This window comes from Eptesicus fuscus, chromosome 12 (assembly GCF_027574615.1).
Source record: "Eptesicus fuscus isolate TK198812 chromosome 12, DD_ASM_mEF_20220401, whole genome shotgun sequence".
NCBI lineage: Eukaryota > Metazoa > Chordata > Mammalia > Chiroptera > Vespertilionidae > Eptesicus > Eptesicus fuscus.
This window is the reverse complement of record NC_072484.1, coordinates 7135213-7153838: the sequence shown is the minus strand read 5'-3', so window position 1 is coordinate 7153838 and position 18626 is coordinate 7135213. Positions and strand designations below refer to the sequence as shown.

The window sequence follows — 18626 nt, the reverse complement described above, 5'->3', positions numbered from 1 at the left end:
ATGTCAGGTATTGGTTTTAAGGGAGTGTGTGGGAGCTGGAGGTGCATTAGGTGTGATGGGGAGGCCATGACGTCACACGGCCATGACTTCCATGCCTTCCATGCGCTTCGCCCTGGACTTTATTGCCCGCCTCTGCCCTGACCCTGGGCTTGATCATGTGAGCCGAAGATTAGCACACTGGACCGAAGCTGAGGCTTACACAAGCGTTGGCACACTTCTGACTCTGGGACTAGTGAGCAGACATGTACAACGGAACACCCTGGACATTACATATAACCTATGCAGGGCCAGGCACATATATACACTGAGTGGTCAGATTATTATGATCTCTGAACGCATAATAATCTGGCCACTCAGTGTATATCCTATATAATAAAAGGCTAATATGCAAATTGTCCCCTCGACCAGGAGTTTGACCAGCAGGAAGGCCGGCCAACCGCCCATGTCCCCTCCCCCTGGCCAGGCTGGCTGGCCGGACCCCACCCATGCATGAATTCATGCACCGGGCCTCTCATATATGTGTGTGTGTGTGTGTGTGTGTGTGTGTGTGTGTGTGTGTGTGTGTACACACACACACACTGAGTGGCCAGATTATTATGTGTTCAGAGATCATAATAATCTGGTCACTCAGTGTAAATCATACAATTCAAACTCAGGAGACTCTGAAAGGCAGAGGAGCCAAGCTGCCTTGGGACTTCAGGGTTGGAGAACAACACAGTGGTAATTTCTCTGGGTTTTCTTTTGGCCTCATATATCCCAGACTTGGAGCTAAAGAAGCCAGCAACTCTGAAACACCAATGAGTACAAAAAAGTCCGAACAAAACCCTGTTTTTAAAAAACATATATATTTTTATTAATTTCAGAGGAAAGGAGAGGGGGAGAGAGAGAGAAACATCAGTGAGAGAGAATCATTGATTGGCTGCCTCCTGCACGCCCCCTGCTGGAGATGGAGCTTGCAACAAGAGGCATGTGCCTTGACCGGGAATCAAACTGTGACCTCTTGGTTCATAGGTTGATGCTCAACCACTGAGCCATGCTGGCCGGGTCAAAACCCCATTTTTTGACCAACAGACCAGAAATGAGGCAGTCTAGCAATACAGAAAATGACTGCTGAATGTCAACCAAACCCCAAAGGCTGAGGCAGGAGCCGGGACTTCCACAGTGAGCAAAATACTCCGGAGACTCTGCAGTGAGCAAAATACTGTCTTCTACCAGCTCAGGTGCTGCACCTCGGCACTGTGAATTAAACCGACAAAAGACAGATTAACAGGAGAAGAGGCATACATATTTCATTGATAATTTTCCCTTCACGGGGGCTTCACAGAAAAGATGTGGAAATCCAAGCTTTGGTTAAGTTCAGGGTCATATATACCATTTTAACAAAGGGTATAAAATTGTGGAGAAGGGACTAGACAACGGAAAGGGGTTTGAGCTCCTTGGGCAGTAAATTACGGGAAGGTAGAGCAGGGCAGGGTTGTTTAGTGTGGCTGGTTATACACACTCACCTGGCCTTCCTGGTGTGAGAGAAGGAAACCTTTGTAAGTATGTCTGTGTCACACCCGTAACAGGAAATGGATGCCTTGCTTTTAGGCAGAAAGGGGAGGGGAGACAGCTCTTCCTGTGTCTGCTGTTTCTCAATTGCCTTCAGCTCAGAATAACCCGCATGCCGAAGTAGCACACTTTGGCATGGTGCATTCTGTTCCCTTTCAAACCTACCAAGGGGCCCGCTCCACTCACCGGGTGGTGTCGATGAAGTCCAAGCAGAGAGCCAGGACTCTCATCCTTGCTAGTGGGTAATTAGCCCTCCCCACGTGGTGTCAGAGAAGGCCACGTGGTTGCCCTCGCCCAGCCATAATGAGATGCCCATCCCTGTCCCAGCTGGGGAGGTGTCAGAGGAGGCCTAGTGGAGAGTCAGGATTTCCACCCTCGCCCAGTGGTAATGAGACCACCCCACCCCCTGGGTGTCCGTGGAGATGACATGAGGAGACAGAACTCCTGCCCCACCCAGCAGTAATGAAGGCCCCCCCCCCCCACACACACACACCAGATCAACGGTTTTTCTGCTTTCTCTCTCTGACTTCTGCTTGCTCCGGGAGCATACGCCCTAGCTGACCTGCTAGAGAATCTGAGATCTCGTGGAGCAGAGCTGAGTCACCCAGGCAAACTCAAGACAACCCGGACATGGCTGCTCATGCATGAACGGGCCCAGGGAAGCCAGATCCGATCAGCAGAACTGCCTCTCACCTGTCATAGCCCTGAGACGTGAGAAGTGGTTGTTGTTTAAAGCCACTAAGCTCCGGAGTGATTTGTTATGCTAGGTAGCTAATGGATAGAGAAGTTTCACCTGAGACCTGAAGGATGCAAAGGAGGCAGCCCTGTGAACAGCAAGAGGAAGAGAGAGTTCTGGCAGATTCTTTCATCCTTCATCAGAGAATATAATATTTTGGAGGCTGGTGTGTCATGAGCGAAGCAGGCAGTGACGGGAGATGGGGCCTGACAAGTAGGCAGGGGTCCGATTCTTTTGCCTCTAGCCCTCTTCAGGCTATGAGACTGCAAGGTTGTCTTGGTGATTTTGGTTTGGTGATCACTCAAAGGCCATTTTGGGGTCCTTTTGGAAGCCACCATGAGCTCATTTCTTTTTTAATTGCACCAAAGACTTATTGAGTGCGCATGACCAAGTGGCAGTGCTCTGCAGTGTTGTCCATAATCATTACCTCCGCACGCCAGGCACTGGGCCAGGGGCTGGGAGAGGCACTTGTCTGTCTCTGCACACAGGAAAGTGAGTCTGGGGACTTGCACACCGCCATTTCAGTGCTGGGAACGGGGCCTCGCACGTAGTAGATGCTCAGTAAATATTTGAAAAATGAATGAGTAAATGAAGGAGTCAAGATGTGTGTTGTTCTCGTTCACATGCAGATCACCACCTAGTTGGATGGTACGAGCCAACACCTGCTGTGGAACACTTCCCAGGCAATATAGGCCCGTTAAGTGCACTAATTCATCCAAGGCTTACACCAGCTCTATAAGGAAGATAGTGTTATTAATTCATTTCATTTCTTTTTAAATTTATCTTCATTGCTGAAAGTATTACAGATGTTCTTTTTTTTTCTCATCGACACCCCCCCTCCTCTCAGGCCTTCACCTCGCCATTGTCTGTGCCCATGGACTATGCATATATGCATAAAATGCATAAAAGATTGTATAGTTGACCCTTGGACAACACGGGTTTGAACTGTATGGATCCACTTATAAGCAGATGTTGTTCAATAAATACTGTAAATGTATTTTCCTTATTATTTTCTTAATATTTTCTTTTCTCTAGCTTAGTTTATTGTAAGAATACAGTATGTAATACATATACATACAAAATATGTGTTAATCAACTCTTTATGTTATTGGTAAGGCTTTTGGTCAATTGTAGTCTGTTAGTAGTTAAGTTTTTGGGGAATTAAAAGTTATACATAGCCCTGGCCAGTGTGGTTCAGTTGGTTGAACATTTACTCAGGCACCGAAAGGTTGCTGGTTCGATTCCTAGTTAGGGCACATGCCCCGGTTTCTCTCTCACATAAATGTTTCTCTCTCTCTCTCTTTCCCTCTCCCTCTCTCTTATCTTCTCTCCTTCCTTCTCCCTTCCTTTCTTTCTAAAATCAATACAAACATATTTTTAAAAAATTATATACAAACATATTTTTAAAAACACATTTTAAAAAATTATACACAGATTTTCAACTGTTTCTAACCCCTGCATTGTTCAAGGGTCAGCTATACATAACTGCATCATCATTATGTTTAATAGAATGTTTATGTAAACTTAGGTGATTAACAGACATGCCAGACTCATTATATCCATCCTCAAACTGCACGTCCTCCCCACAAATCCTGGTCCTCCTCCAGGCTTGCTCAGTTCATGGAAACGCTGTCCTTTCCTTGAGCTAAAATCTTAGCATCATGCTTGACTCTTTCCTTGCCTCATCCCCACACCCAGTCCCATCAGTAAAGCTATTGGTTCTCCTTTAAAGTATATGTGATTCTGCCCACGTCTGTCCTTCCCCACGTCTACCTGGCCCACGTCACCACCCATCACCCCACGTGGATTATTGCAGCAGCCTCCTAACCAGACACCCTGCTCTGCCTTTAGCTCCTTACGCCTACTTAACAGAAACTGGATTATACAGGATGGGGCAAAAGTCGGTTTACAGCTGTAAGCATGTGAAACACAGAGTTTATTCTTATATTTTTATGTATTACTTGTTGTATAATTTCCCATACAAACAACTGTAAACCTACTTTTGCCCCACCCCGCATTACATCCATTAAAACTCTTCATCGCACATCCCATGTCATTCGGAGAAAAAGCCCAAGTGTTTACAAGAAGACCCCGGAGGGCCAGTCTGACCCCCTGTCGCCACCACTATTCCTGAATTCTCTGGACTCGCTGGTCTCCTGTTCATTCTCATGTGCCAGGCAGCTTCCCATCGCAAGGCCCATTTGTTGTTTCTTTTGTCTCTAGCCCTCTTCCCCCACATACCCACCACACTGACCCCGCCTCTCTGCGTCTCTTTCAGGTCTTTGCTCAGACACCACCTTCACTCAGAGAACTTCCCTGATCACCCCATTTAACACCAAAATACCCACTGCTGGAATTGCTACCTACTTCCCTTGGTTTATTTTTGTTCATGGTGATTAACAGCATAAGATATATAATATCTGTGCACTCTAAGACACACACACACACACACACACACACACACACACACACACACGCATATACACTGAGTGGCCAGATTATTATGATCTCTGAACACATAATAATCTGGCCACTCAGTGTGTGTGTGTGTGTGTGTGTGTGTGTGTTGTGTGTGTGTGTATTAGAGGCCCGGTGCATGAATTTGTGCATGGGTGAGGTCCGGCCAGCCTGGCCAGGGGTAGAGGACATGGGCAGTTGGCCGGCCTGCCAGCTGGTCGAACTCCTGGTTGAGGGGACAATTTGCATATTAGCCTTTTATTATTTAGGATATACACTGAGTGGCCAGATTATTATGTGTTCAGAGATCATCATAATCTGGCCACTCAGTGTACATCTTAATAACTTACTGATTGTCTGTAAGGCTAGGAAAGGCTGTGGATTTTCCCCATTTAGTCCACAGCTGCAGCCTAATACCTAACAGTGCCTGCACATGTAGGCACCCAATAAATACATGTTGAGTAAATGAATGAGCGATATCAGCTCCCAAATTTCTGTTTGAATAAAATGCTCATCCAGTAGTTAAATGTCTCTGGCATTTCTCTAGAGTATTTGTTTTTTCCATGAAGTTGGTTAGACATAGTAACTAACTAACTAAATACAGGTGTCCCCCCAAAATGTATACACACTTTGAATGATTATAAAGTCAATGTTTATTAACACAGTTCATTTTCAAAATTTAAAAGAGTCTGTAGGAATGAATACTTTTTTGTCAGTGCCTTTTTTCAAACTGATGACCGTTCTGGTCCAGGCACTGCTGATAACGCGAAGCAATGGAATCTCGAACATCACGAATCATTTCGTTCGCTATTGTGTGCCCTCAATTCATCAACTGCTGCCAGTTTTGTTCCGTAGCTTTATCTTTTATGTATTGCCATAAAAAAAGTCTATTGAATAAGTTTTCTTTGTTCAAAGCTTAGTCTGGTTTCACCCATTATTCCGGATCAGTTAAACCTGAAAAGGAGTGAAAATTGAGTTATCAGCTGTGAAAGTGTGTATACATTTTGGGGGACACCCTATATTACTGCTTTACGCAGTTCTTTTATATATATATTATTGATTTCAGAGAGGAAGGGAGAGAGATAGGGATAGAAACATCAATGATGAGAGAGAATCACTGATTGGCTGCCTCCTGCATGTCCCCTTCCTGGGGGGGTATCGAGCCCGCAACCCGGGCATGTGCCCTTGGCCAGAATCAAACCTGGGTCCCTTTAGTCGGCAGGCTGATGCTCTATCCACTGAGCCAAACCGGCTAGGGCTGCTTTACACAGTCCTGTCCCTCACCCCTCCTCCTCTGGCGTGGAGACCTGGAGAACAGAGGGCATTGGAGAGAGAAAGGAACGGACACGTAACTTCTCTTCAGTGAGGGCCCTCTCCACGCTGGTCAGCTTTGCACCGACCAGAGAAGGATCTTCTGTGTGCGTTGGTGTGGGCCCAAACCCTCAAGCTGCCTTTTGAGATATCGATCTTAAGCTGGTTTCTAAGAAATAAAAAACTCAGAAAGAATCTTTGACCTTCTCCCTTTCTTGCTTAAGAGATTCAGATGGAAAGACCTGCTCCAGGAAAGAAATCTTAGCTTATTCCCTTTAGCCTGACCTGAGTTTAGGATGGTAGACAGGACGGCGCCAGGCAGGGGCCTGGTGGCTGGATCGCCCATTGAGGCAAGGATTCGCCTGCCATATATGTTCTGCTTTCCTTCAACTACCTGCAAAAGGCCCATTTTCTTTGAAATCTCATCACCCCCTTCCCTTCCTTTGTCCAAAATGACTTATATTCCCAGTGTTGCCTCAATGTCTTTGCGATTTTCCTGCTTATGTGCATGCCCCATACACACATATGTAAACGTGGTTTTCTCCTGTTAATCCGTGTCTGTTAGTTGGACTGTTAGCCCAGCTAGAAGAACTTACACAGTGGGAGGAAATGTGCTTGTGTTTAGCCCTGGCGGCAGCAAGAACAGTCCTTGAAAGATACTGATTCCATGAGAATTTTGCACAATAACATGTTCCTTGTTTGAGCATTACTAACCAATGCATACTTGTGTATTTAGAAATGAAGAAAGCAGCAAAACAAGGCTAAGATGGTGGGGAGGGACACGTTCTTGCAGGTTCTGGAATGTCTTCTCGTGGCTTTAGTTTTTACCCTAAAGGCAAAAGGCTGCCGCAGACATGTTTTAAACAGTGGACTGATGTGGTCAGATTGTAAACATCACCCCGCGTGTACTGATGGACACAGATTGAAGGCAGGAACACTCCAAAAGTCAGGAGGTGGCTCAGATTAGGGTGCCAGTCCCCAGCAAAGAAGGAAGGATGCTTCTGGCTTAACTAGAAGGTAAAAAACACAGGCTTTGGGGATAGTTGCACATGTTAAAAGAGAATTTTCAAAAACAGGTAAAATCATGACATAAAGATGTAAAATGCACACGTCAAAGATTCTACTTAACTCATTGGTTAAATGAGAGAACAAAGCAGAATGATATCACCAGATCAAAGGGCAATCAGAGGGACCCATGCTCATAGATTCTGCCCAAAGGAGGCGGAAGAGCTCCATGGGGAGGGAAGTCAAGGGAACCTGTACTGAAAGGATCAGAATTGCATCTTTATGGACTAGAATCATTTTGCATTTTTAGGCGTTATCAACAATTTAGACTTGAGAATAGCTCACCTTGGCAGTGTGTGCTAGAGAATGCATAGTTTTCCAGTCAAAGCACAGATTTCACCCATAAGTGTGAAAGGAACGGACACGTAACTTCTCTTCAGTGAGGGCCCTCTCCACGCTGTGGGCATGTGTGGGCATGTGTGTGTATGTGTGAATAAGGGCTGGTGTGGAAGGATGGAATATAGCTCACACCCTTTGTATGAGCTACTGAGCCATATCTATTGAATGAGCATCTATATAATCTATATAATAAAAGCCTAAGCGACCGTTATGGCAGAATGACCAGAATGACCAGCTGCTATGATGTGCACTGACCACCAGGGGACAGACGCTTAACGCAGGAGTTGCTCCCTGGTACTCAGTGCGCTCCCACAGGGGGACTGCTCAGCCAGAAGCCGGGCTCGTGGCTGGTGAGCGCAGTGGCAGTGGTGGGAGCCTCTCCTGCCTCCACTGAAGCGCTAAGGAGCAGCGAGCAGGCGGGTGGTAAGGAGCAAGGGGTCCCGGACTGCGAGAGGGATGTCTGTCTGCCAGTTTAGGCCTGATCCCCGGGAGCGGGCCTAAGCCAGCAGGCGGACATCCCCTGAGGGGTCCTGGACTGCGAGAGGGTGCAGGCCGGGCTGAGGAACCCCCCCACCTCCACCCCACTTGTGCATGAATTTTGTGCACCGGGCCTCTAGTTTATAATGAAGTAAAAACTGATTTAAAAGCGGGACAACCTACCTTTTATGCTTGATAATTTACTAGTAGCATTTTCTGTGGTATCAATATTATTTTACAACGTCATTTTTAATGATGGCAATTTCCAGTGTACAGGTATGCCAGAATTAATTAAATTAGTTGCCTGGAACATTTAAAATGTTTCCAGTTTTTATGCTGAAAAACCCTTTTCCCATATGTTTGCATAGTTCCTTAATTATTCCCTCAGGGGCAAGTTTCTAAGAATTAATATTTCCAGGTCAAAGGGTAGACATAATTCTGCCTCAAGAAAGGTTGTCCTAATTTACTTCACCATCAGCAAAAGACTGACGTTAGCCACTTTATTGCCTGTGGGGGCTTTTACGAATTTTTAATCCTCTTTATGAAAATTTTATTTTATGATTAATTATCTCATTTTTTCCTGGTATTTTTTACCTGCAGTGAGTTTAAAATGCACCTTGCTACCTATTTGTGAACCCTTCCTCAAATTAGCATTTCTTTCCTTGCAAATGAAAGGTATACTGTGTAAATGATGGGCCTGGAATCATGTTGTTGGCTCATTAAAACGATTTTTTTTTTCCTTCATAAAATATAGATTCTGAACCAGCTCATTATTTTGGTAAGTGCAGTCGGTAGCAGCCGACGAGTTACGATTCAAGGATGCCCAAGGTCTCCTCCTTTTCTATTCTCCATCTGTCGCCTTCTAAAACCCCACAATGACAGTGTCACTCTTAGGAACAGAAAGTTATAGCCTCTCCGTCTCAGAGGTCAACCAGGGAAGATTCCGAAATTGGGAAGGGAAGCATGTGCAGACGGTGGCAGACGGGGGGGAACTAGCTTCTGGACTCATTTTTATCTCCCGTTTCTCCTCTGTTAGAGTCTCCTGCCCTTTACTTCCAGCCATCGTCATGCGGTGCCCTGGCTGTGGTGTAGGGTCTCAGAGTAACAGAGGAACGCACGGCTCTGGGAGGCGCTGGAGCTCTGGCCAGGCACCGGGAGCCAAGGTGGGCTGGGTGTTCCAGAAGTGACCAGTCCGCCCCAGCGAGTGGCCCCCACCCCATGCCCGCAGGCAGACAGTAGCCAGACTTTACTGCAGTCATAACAAATAAGAACCAGAGGCTGCAGGTCCCCAGGCAGGCCAAGCAAAACTAAGTTGCAGGAGATATCTCCCGATGTCGTTAGAAACACTAGGCACGATTGGGTTTCTGGACCTGAGGGGAGGACACTGAATACTTCGTCACTTAAGGACAGAGAGTGTGGAACTGTTGTAAACGCAGACACTCCTTGCAGATTGCTAAGACGCCCTGCAGTCCTGGACGGGGTCTTCAGACTCCACTTTCAGAAATCCTCCGCTAAACCCTCCCGTGCAGTCGGCACGTGGGGCCAGGGAACCGAACTCACAAATGGAAATGTCACACTGAACTGGCTTGGCTGTAAGCCGTTGTCCAGATGAAAGAGCATATGGTTACAACGAAATGCCTCTTTTTAGATTTATGTTAAGTATGAAAATAAAGCTCTTACAGACGGCTCGGTGCTCAGCGTATCCGTGTGCATCCCTAGCAGTCCAGTTTTCTGGGAAAATCCTGGGATGATGGGTAAGAGCTTGCTCCCCAGAGCCAGGCAGTCCGAGGTCAGAGTCCTGGCTCATTCCCCCGAGCTTCGTGTCCTTGAGTCATGCTTGGTGAACAACCGCCCTGTGGCTGGCTGTATTTCCTCATTGGAAAGCGGGGATAATGGTGGCGCCTGCCCCCTAGGGTTGTTGGAAGGGTTAATGGGCTAAGGCACCTCACCGGCTCAGCATTCTTCCTGCCCAGCTGAGGCGAGTATGACATGTTCAGGAGTAGGTGAAGGCAGGGCGTGAGAAGCGAGGCTAACAGCATTGCCAGTGTATGGCTGAGGGTGTATCTTTAGAGTCGGGGCGAATGCTCCTACTCTCTGAGTAGAGAAAGGGGATGCCGACCAAATGGAAACAGTCCCAAGCTCCCTTTTCTTCCAAGTGCACCTTGACTTTGGAGAATAAGACAGCTCTAAAAAGCTAATTATATCCAAGGGCACAGGTGGGATGCTGATGTCTGCAGGTGCACGAGCTCCTCAGGAAAGCATCAGCATTGGGGTGGAGCGGCGATTCCCCGCAGTGGGGACGGGGGTGGGGGGTGAAATGCGGTGGAGGGGCTACAAGGCTTAGGCCAACATTTTTTTTAATCCTCACCCGAGGATATTTTTTCCGTTGATCTGAGAGTGGAAGGGAGGGAGGAGGGGGAGAGAGAGAGATATCCATCCATGTGAGAGTGACACAACTGGTTGCCTCCCACACGCACCCTGACTGGGGCAGGGGGTGGAACTTGCAACAGAGGTACATGCCCTGATCTGGAATCGAACCCTTGACCCTTTGGTCCTGGGGCTGACGCTCTAACCACTGAGAAAAACCATCCAGGGCCAACATCTATACTAATAATAGGGTGATATGCAAATTGATCACCACGCCCTCATAGTAACAACTGAACAGCAGGCTGTGTGGAGCAACAAGGCTGGCAGGGAGGTTAGCGAGAGACTACCAAATGACTGACCAGCAGGCTGCGTGGGGCGACCAGGCCAGCAGCGGGGGCAATGAGGGGCAACCAGGCCAGCAGAGGGAGCAGTTGGGGGCGACCAGGCTGGCAGAGGGGGGGCAGTTGGGGGCAACCAGGCCGGCAGGGGGTGCAGTTGGAGGCGACCAGGCTGGCGGCGTGGGGGGGGGGGCGCAGTTATGCGCGATCAGGCTGGCAGGGGGTCAGTTAGGGGCGATCAGGCAGGCAGGCAGGTGAGCAGTTAGGAGCCAGCTGTCCAGGATTGTGAGAGGGATGTCCAACTGCTGCTTTTGGCACGATTGGGCCAAAACCAGCAGTTGGACATCCTCTGAGGGGTCTTGGATTGGAGAGGGTGCAGGCTGGGCTGAGGGGACACCCTCCCCACCCCCACCCCCCGTGCACGAATTTCGTGCACTGGGCCTCTAGTTTTAATATAATTTTATTGAAGTACAACTTGTGGGAAGATGTGGGATTTTCACCTGGGGTATATTTCTTCCTCATCACCCCCCTCACCCCCCCACCCCCCTCTGAGGGACATGTCACACTGATTTTTATGTTCATCAAAAGGTGACCTGAGTTTAAACAGTTGAGACTTAAGACTTTAGACCACAGGTTGGCAAATTATGGCCTGTGGCCCACCTCTGGCCCTGTGCCTGATTTTAAATAGTTTTATTAGAAGACAGGAATAGCATTCGCACGCACATGTATTCTATAGCTGCTTCCTGAAGTTTGGTAGTTGCAACAAAGACCAGTGTCATCAAAGATAAAATATTTGGTATCTGGCTCTTTACAGAAAAAGTGTGCTGACTCTTGGAATAGATCGAAAGACCTAAATGGTCACATCTGACTTAGCTTTCCTCTTTTCTTGAGCTGACGTAGAGACAGTATGTAATTTTATTTTAGCAAGAGTTTCGTGATTAAAACTTGCTTCCTGTCGCCTTCATAGCTGTCATGCACCCTCTGGAAGTTTAATTTGTGACTGTTGTTCATATTGGGGTGCACTGCTAATTAAATTAGCAACTCTGAACAAATTCTCAATGGTTCCAGCTGCTTCTTGGCACTGGACATCTTGGTGAATTTACCAGAATGTTCTTTGTGAGGAAAAGCAGCTAGTGAAAATGTCAGGCCTTTGAAACCAGAGCCAAGCAAGTATTCAGGATATTAAGTTTTAAAGAAAGAAAAGACGGTGAAAAAAATAGTCGAATCATTTAAGGATTGGTGACAATTTAAGACTGAAAAAATGAGGTATAATAAAACCACCACCAGCAGCAACAGAATACATACATAAGGAGCATTTTTTTGTTTTGTTTTGTTACTCCTCATCTGAGGATATTTTCCCATTGATTTTTAGAGAGAGTGGAAAGGAGGGGGAGAGACAGAGAGAAACATCGATATGAGAGAGACACATTGATTGGTTACCTCCCACATGTACCCCTGACCAGAGCCTGGAATCAAGCCGCAACCAGTATGTGCCCTTGATCGGAATTGAACCTGGGACTCTTCAGTCCCCAGGCCGACGCTCTATCCATTGAGCCAAACCAGCCAGGGCTATAGGCACATTTTCTCGTAAGCACTAAAGCTGGCATTACCCACTAGGATGTCAGGACTGGGCGATGAGCTTATCCGTCTTAGCTTCCCCAGTGGCTTGTGTGGATGGGCTTATCCGAATCTGGGCCTTGGAAGATCTTCATAAAATCCGCATGTTCTTGAAATGCGCAACCTCAGCTACCTGATGGTGCATTCACCTTCAGCAGGGGTTCCGACTTTGCCTATGGGGGACGCTTGGCAGCCTCTGCAGACAATTTTGGTTGTCAGTGAAGTTGGGGGAGCTTGTTCCTGGCATTTGGGGTAGAGGCCATGAGCTAGTAAGCATCCTACATCCCACAGTGTGCACGACAGTCCCCCACTACACAAAATTATGTTGCCTAAAATGTCAGTAGTGCCAAGACTGAGAAACCCTGGTGCATAGGAGGAGGTGGGATTTTTCAACATGAAAATTATTATCATCAAATTCTCTAGCAGCGTATTTATTGTGAGGGTCACCTACTCTTTGTGGCCAGTGACACTGCTCTTTCCTATTGTCCAGGATTAAAAAATTTTAGTTAAAAACTCTATTGAAAGGAAATTGTTAATTGAAAATCATATGTTGTTTAAAATAGGAAGGAGATGATTGAATGAATGAATTTTAAGAAAAAGTACTATGCTGAACAATTAAGTGAATGGCATTATTCTCAAATTGTCATTCTTTTAACCTTTTAACAATGTCAGCGTTAACCATCTAGTCTCCATGTGTTACCATGTTCACTGAGTCCTGTGTCCTGTTTCATTTTCTCTAAACACTCCTGACATACTTAGGATTTTTAAAAAATTAAACTTAATGGATGATTATGGTTAATAGGGTCATATAAGTTTTGAGTGTACATTTAGAGTATACAGACCTGTATATTGCATTGTGTGCCCACCACCCAAAGTTAAGTCATCTTCCATCATCTTATGTTTGACCCCCTTTATCCGTTACTAACCTCCCCCCACCACCTCACCTTCCCTTTGGTAACCACCACACTGTTGTCTGTCTGTGTCTCTGAGTTTCAGTCCTGTAGCCCACATCAAGATACGATTTTAATCCTTTGGCCCTGCGTGGCTTTTCTCCTGTTCTTAGGACAGAAAGTGCACGGCAGTTGAAATTGGGAGTTTACTGAGCAGATTAACGTCTCACCATCAATGCCTCTCTCCCACTCAGGCCGCCCCTCACCTGCCCCTGGGGCCACTTGTGGGAAAGCACACCCCGGAGGCCCTCATTCTGGAGTGTTGTTGGGTTGGGGAGCTCTGTGTGGGCAGCCCCAGAGGGAAGCGCTGTATTGTCTGAAAGTCGTTATGAATATTTATGGATGGGCTTGCAAATTACAAACAGAACACTTGGGAAATGGGTTCAAGAGCGGATGTGTCTGGCTCCACCCCAAGAGGCTGTGATTCAGTAGACTTGGCTCATCTCTAGGAATATGCACGTTTTATGATTACCTTGAGCGATGTGGGGCCAACTCCGAGAGTCGCTGATGTGTGACGTGTGACAGAATAAAGGGATGCGTTGACAGCAGTCGTCCCTCTGAACTTTGCGCTGTCGAGTTTTGTACTATGTGTTTGTATATTTTGAACTGCTTTTGCATAACCCAGATTTTGGTTTGCTTTATCTCCTGATGAACTAATGTTTTCAGCTACTCCATACTGACTTCCCGGCCAATGGTTACAAGCAATGTCGCATGTGAATGTGTATGATAGTACGTTTGCAGTTATTGTATTATAACATTGCAATTTTGTCCCCACTATTTAAAAAAAAACAACCCAAAAGAAACACAAACCAAAAAGAGAAACAAAAATCCCCTAAACTTAATACAGATGGGTGCATGGAAATCATTAGACTTACTGAAATTGAGCAATTGTCAGCTTGCACTCAACAGCCTTTGGACATAAGCCAGGCAAATACTGGATTAATTGTAGAGAAAATGAACAACAACCAAAAAGGTTAGAAATGCTATCATTCAAGATTGGGTCTAAAAATTGAGGCATAATTAGCAAATTTAAACTACCTAACTCAGTGACAATATTTTTTTTTTTTTCAGTAGTGGCATATTTTTCGCATACCTTTGGCATGCTCGATTTCTAACACATTTTCTGGGGCATGTACAAAAGAAAGTAGTTGCCAATAATAGAAAGACAGTGAAAAACCCATTTCCACACCTTTTATTTGAACAATCAGAGTGACAGTCATTCCCACTGTAATTGCAGTCCTCCTGTGATTGTCAGATTTTAAGGGAGCCTGTTATTCAGACATAAGAGAGATGTTGGTAAGACTTCTTTTTGCCAACCACAGTACCGAGAATGTTCCTTTTCGTGGTTGAGTCCTTATCCTAAAAGGGGTGATTGAACTCTTACCCATGGTTCTTGCAACTTGACTTCTTGTTACTTGGTCTAGTGGCTAATTAGACTGTGGTCTGACAGCAGGACAAGTAGGGCTGGTGAAGAGTGTAGACGACTGTCATTAGCTTTGGCTCTAATTTTAAGATCCTGGTTAAATTTCTCTACATTTTTTCACCTAAATTTTTTTTTTTGAGTGTTTTATTTTGAGGTAACTGTAGATTCACATTCAGTGGTAATAAATATTACCCAAAGATTCTGAACCTTTACCCAGTTTCCCTGGTGGTAGCAACATCACAGTGCATATTATAACCAGGATATTGGCATTAAAACAGTCAAGGCAGTCCAACTGTAGTGGCTCAGTGGTTGAGCATCGACCTATGAACCAGGAGGTCACGGTTCAGTTCCCCATCAGAGCATATGCCCAGGTTGCGGGCTTGATCCCCATTGGCGGTCAATCAATGATTCTCTCTCATCATTGATGTTTCTCTCTCTCCCTTCCTCTCTGAAACCAATAAAAATATTAAAACAAAAACAAAACAGTCAAGGTACAGGACAATCCCCTCACTGCAAGGATTCCTCATGTTACCCTTTTATAGACACATCCTTCTGCCCCCTAATCCGTAACTCCTAATAACCACTACTCTTGTTTTCTAAACTTTTGTCATTTCAAGAATTCTATAAATGCACGTATACATACAGTAAGCAGCCTTCCTTTGGGTTTTTTTCCCTCCCACCCCCCAGCATAATTCTCTGAAGACTCATTTGAATTGCTGCAGTATTAATAGTTCATTTGTTTTTATAGCTAAACTAGGGGCCCAGTGCATCAATTCATGCACCTTGAAAGGAACTGTGGGCGAAAGGCTGCAGTGGGCACAGGGGCAGGTCTTGGCCCATCCTCCGTGCCCCCGCCCACCACAGCTCCTGGTCCCGTCTGCTCGCAGCCCCGCTCCCACGCGCTGATGGTGCCGGCCCCGCTCGCACCCGCTGATGGCGTGGAGCGATTGGGGCTGGCACCAGCAGCAAGTGGGGCTGGTGCCATCAGCAGGTGCAAGCGGTGGCAGCTGCTGCCCCGATTGCCCCTCAGGAGCAGAGGGAGGTGGAGAAACCCGCAGGGGCAATTGGGGCCCACAGCCGCCACTTGCACCTGCTGATGGCACCGAGTGATTGGGACTGGCGCTGGGTGCCAGCAGTGGGTGCAAGTAGTGGCTCTGGCACCGGCTGTGGGTGTGAGAGGCTGCTGCTGGCCCTGATCGCTCCTCACGAGTAGGGGGAGGTAGAGAAGCCCTCAGGGGTGATTGGGGCTGCAGCTGCCGCTCGAACCTGCTGACGGCGCCAAGCAATCTGGGCCAGCGCCGGGTGACAGCAGCGGGTGTGAGCGGTGCTGGTGCTGGTAACAGATGTGAGGGCCTGGCGGGACCATGGCATTCAGGAGCAAAGAATTTTCAGTAAGCACCAGAGGCTCACCCCAATGACAGCGACTGGTGCCCCGCCTTGGTCTGGCGCCCCCGCTCACCTGTTGCACCATCCTCCCGCAGCCGGAGCTGGTCATGTTCCGAGCTCTGCTGCTGCTGCCAACGCCTACCATGTTCCCTGCGCGCTCCCTGGTGGTCAGCGCACGTCATAGCGACCTGTTGTTCAGTTGATCCCCACTTTGGTCTGTTAGCATATTAGGGTTTTATATATATAGACTAGAGGCCCAGTCCACGAATTCATGCATGGGTGGGGTCCGGCCAGCCCGGCCCCAATCGGGGCAGATTGGGGCTGGGCCTGTTGGGAGGAGGAGACAGTGGGAGGTTGGCCGGCTGGCCCACCCCGGTCGGGGCTCGATCAGGGCCGGGCCAGCTTGGGGGGAGGGGCCGAGGGCGATTGGCCGGCGAGCCCCACCCCCAATTGGGTTGGGGGGCCAATTGGGGGTGGGGCCAGCTGTGGGGAGAGGCTGTGGGTGGTGGGCTGGCTGGCCCTACCCCCAAATGGGGTGGGGGGGCTGATTGGGGGTCAGCAGCCAGGGGAGGAGTTGTGGGAGGTTGGCTAGTCAACCCCACCCCCGAATGATGTGGGGAGGCCAATTAGGGGCAGAGCTGGCTGGGCCCATTGTGGGTGGGGCCAGCTGGGGGGGGAGGGGCTGCAGTGGGCGTTATAGCGACCAGCTGTTCAGTGTTCTGGTCATTATGGCGCTCTGGTTGCTGACTTTATATATATATAGATAATACTGCGTGATATGGATATAAACCATTTTCCTATTAAAGGGTATGTGTGTTGCTTCCAGTTTTGCATGGATAGAAATAAAGCATCTAGGAACATTCCTGTTCAGATTTGTGGGGAGTTTGCGTTTCTCTGGGATTGATTCCTAAGAGTGCTACTGCTGGTCGTATGCTGCTTAGTTATTTTTTTAAAGAAACAGTCGTTCAGAGTGGCTGTCCCAGTTTACATGTATGAGTGATCCAGTTTCTCTGCACCCCTGTCAGCATTTGGTGGTGGTGGTATTATTATTATTGTTGTTATTTATTTTAACCAGTCTGATTGGGGTATAATGCTATGTCATTGTGGTTTTAATTAACATTTCCCTGATGGCTAATGATGTGGAATGTCTTTTCATGAGCTACTCAGTCAGCTGTGTCTCCTCTTTGGTGAAATGTCTGTTCATGCCTTTTTAGTCCATTTTGTAATTGGAGTGTTTCTTTTAAAAATATTATTTATATATTTATTGATTTCAGCGAGAGATAGAACATCAATGATGAGAGAGAATCATTGATCATCTGCCTCCTGCACGCCCCCTACTGGGGATTGAGCCCGTAACCGGGGCATGTGCTCTGACTGGGAATCAAACCCTGACTTCCTGGTTCATAGGTCTGAGCCATGCCAACTGGGCTGGAGTGTTTCTTTACTGTTGAGATTTGTGAGCTCCTTCTATACTGTAGGTTCTAGTCCTCGGTCAGATATGTGGTTTGCAGATACTTTCTGCCAGTCAGTAGCTTATGTTTTATATATATATTTTATTGATTTTTTTACAGAGAGGAAGGGAGAGGGATAGAGAGTTAGAAACATCGATCAGCTCCCTCCTGCACACTCCCCACTGGGAAAGTGCCTGCAACCAAGGTACATGCCCTTGACCGGAATAGAACCTGGGACCCTTCAGTCCGCAGGCCGACGCTCCATCCACTGAGCCAAACCGGCCAGGGCTGTAGCTTATCTTTTTATCTGCTTGACAGGGCTTTCCACAGAGCACAGTCTTCAGTTTTGATCAGGTTCCAGTGGGCAAGTTTGTCTTTTATGGATGGTGCTTCTGATAGGAAGTCCAAGAACTCTTTGTCCAGACCTTAATCCCAAACATTTTCTCCTTTCCTTCCCGAAAAGTTTTATAGTTTTGTTTTATATTTAAGTCCACTTTGAGTTAATTTTTTTTTTTGTATAAGATAGGTGTTTTAGATTAATGTATTTGTTTTCCCCTATGGGTGGTCAATTATTCTAATATCATTTGTATAAAAGACTACCTTTCTCCATTGAGTTACTTTTCCACTTTTGTCTCCATGTTATAGCCATTGATAGGCCAATGACTGTGCAAGGTGAAAGCCAAAAGAATTTATTTTAATTACTATATTATTTTATGATACCTCTGGATATTTAAGAGGCTCTCTCTTTTTCAACTACCAATGAGGTCTTTAGACTGTATCGGACCCATGATTCCCATATTTAATTGCATTTGAAATTAGAGCATGTGCCCTGAATGCTTCTATTATTTGAAGTGGTTTGAGATTTTTATCTCTGGGACTTTTTGCTAAATATTTCTACTGATACTGTTACCAAAACATGAAGAAATTTGCCTTCAAATATTTATTTTCTTTTGATTCCAGTAATTGTCAGAATGACATAATGCGCCCATTGTGGAAACAGTTGTTCATTTTTTTTTTAAATTTTATTTTCCAGTGCAACATGGCTTTTATGGATTCTGGTCATTTCACAGGTGAAAACATCAACAAGGAAACCTTTAAATGCAAATGTCATTACATCATACCCGAGTCCATGGTGATACTGAACCCAGCCTCTGTATT

General features: G+C 46.6%; 1 protein-coding gene across 1 annotated transcript in view; it reads left to right on the top strand.

Annotated features, from left to right (window-relative positions):
- DOK5 (docking protein 5) overlaps window positions 1-18626 on the top strand; it is a 136662-nt gene that overhangs the window by 48131 nt on the left and 69905 nt on the right. The gene's annotated exons all lie outside the window — the stretch shown is intronic.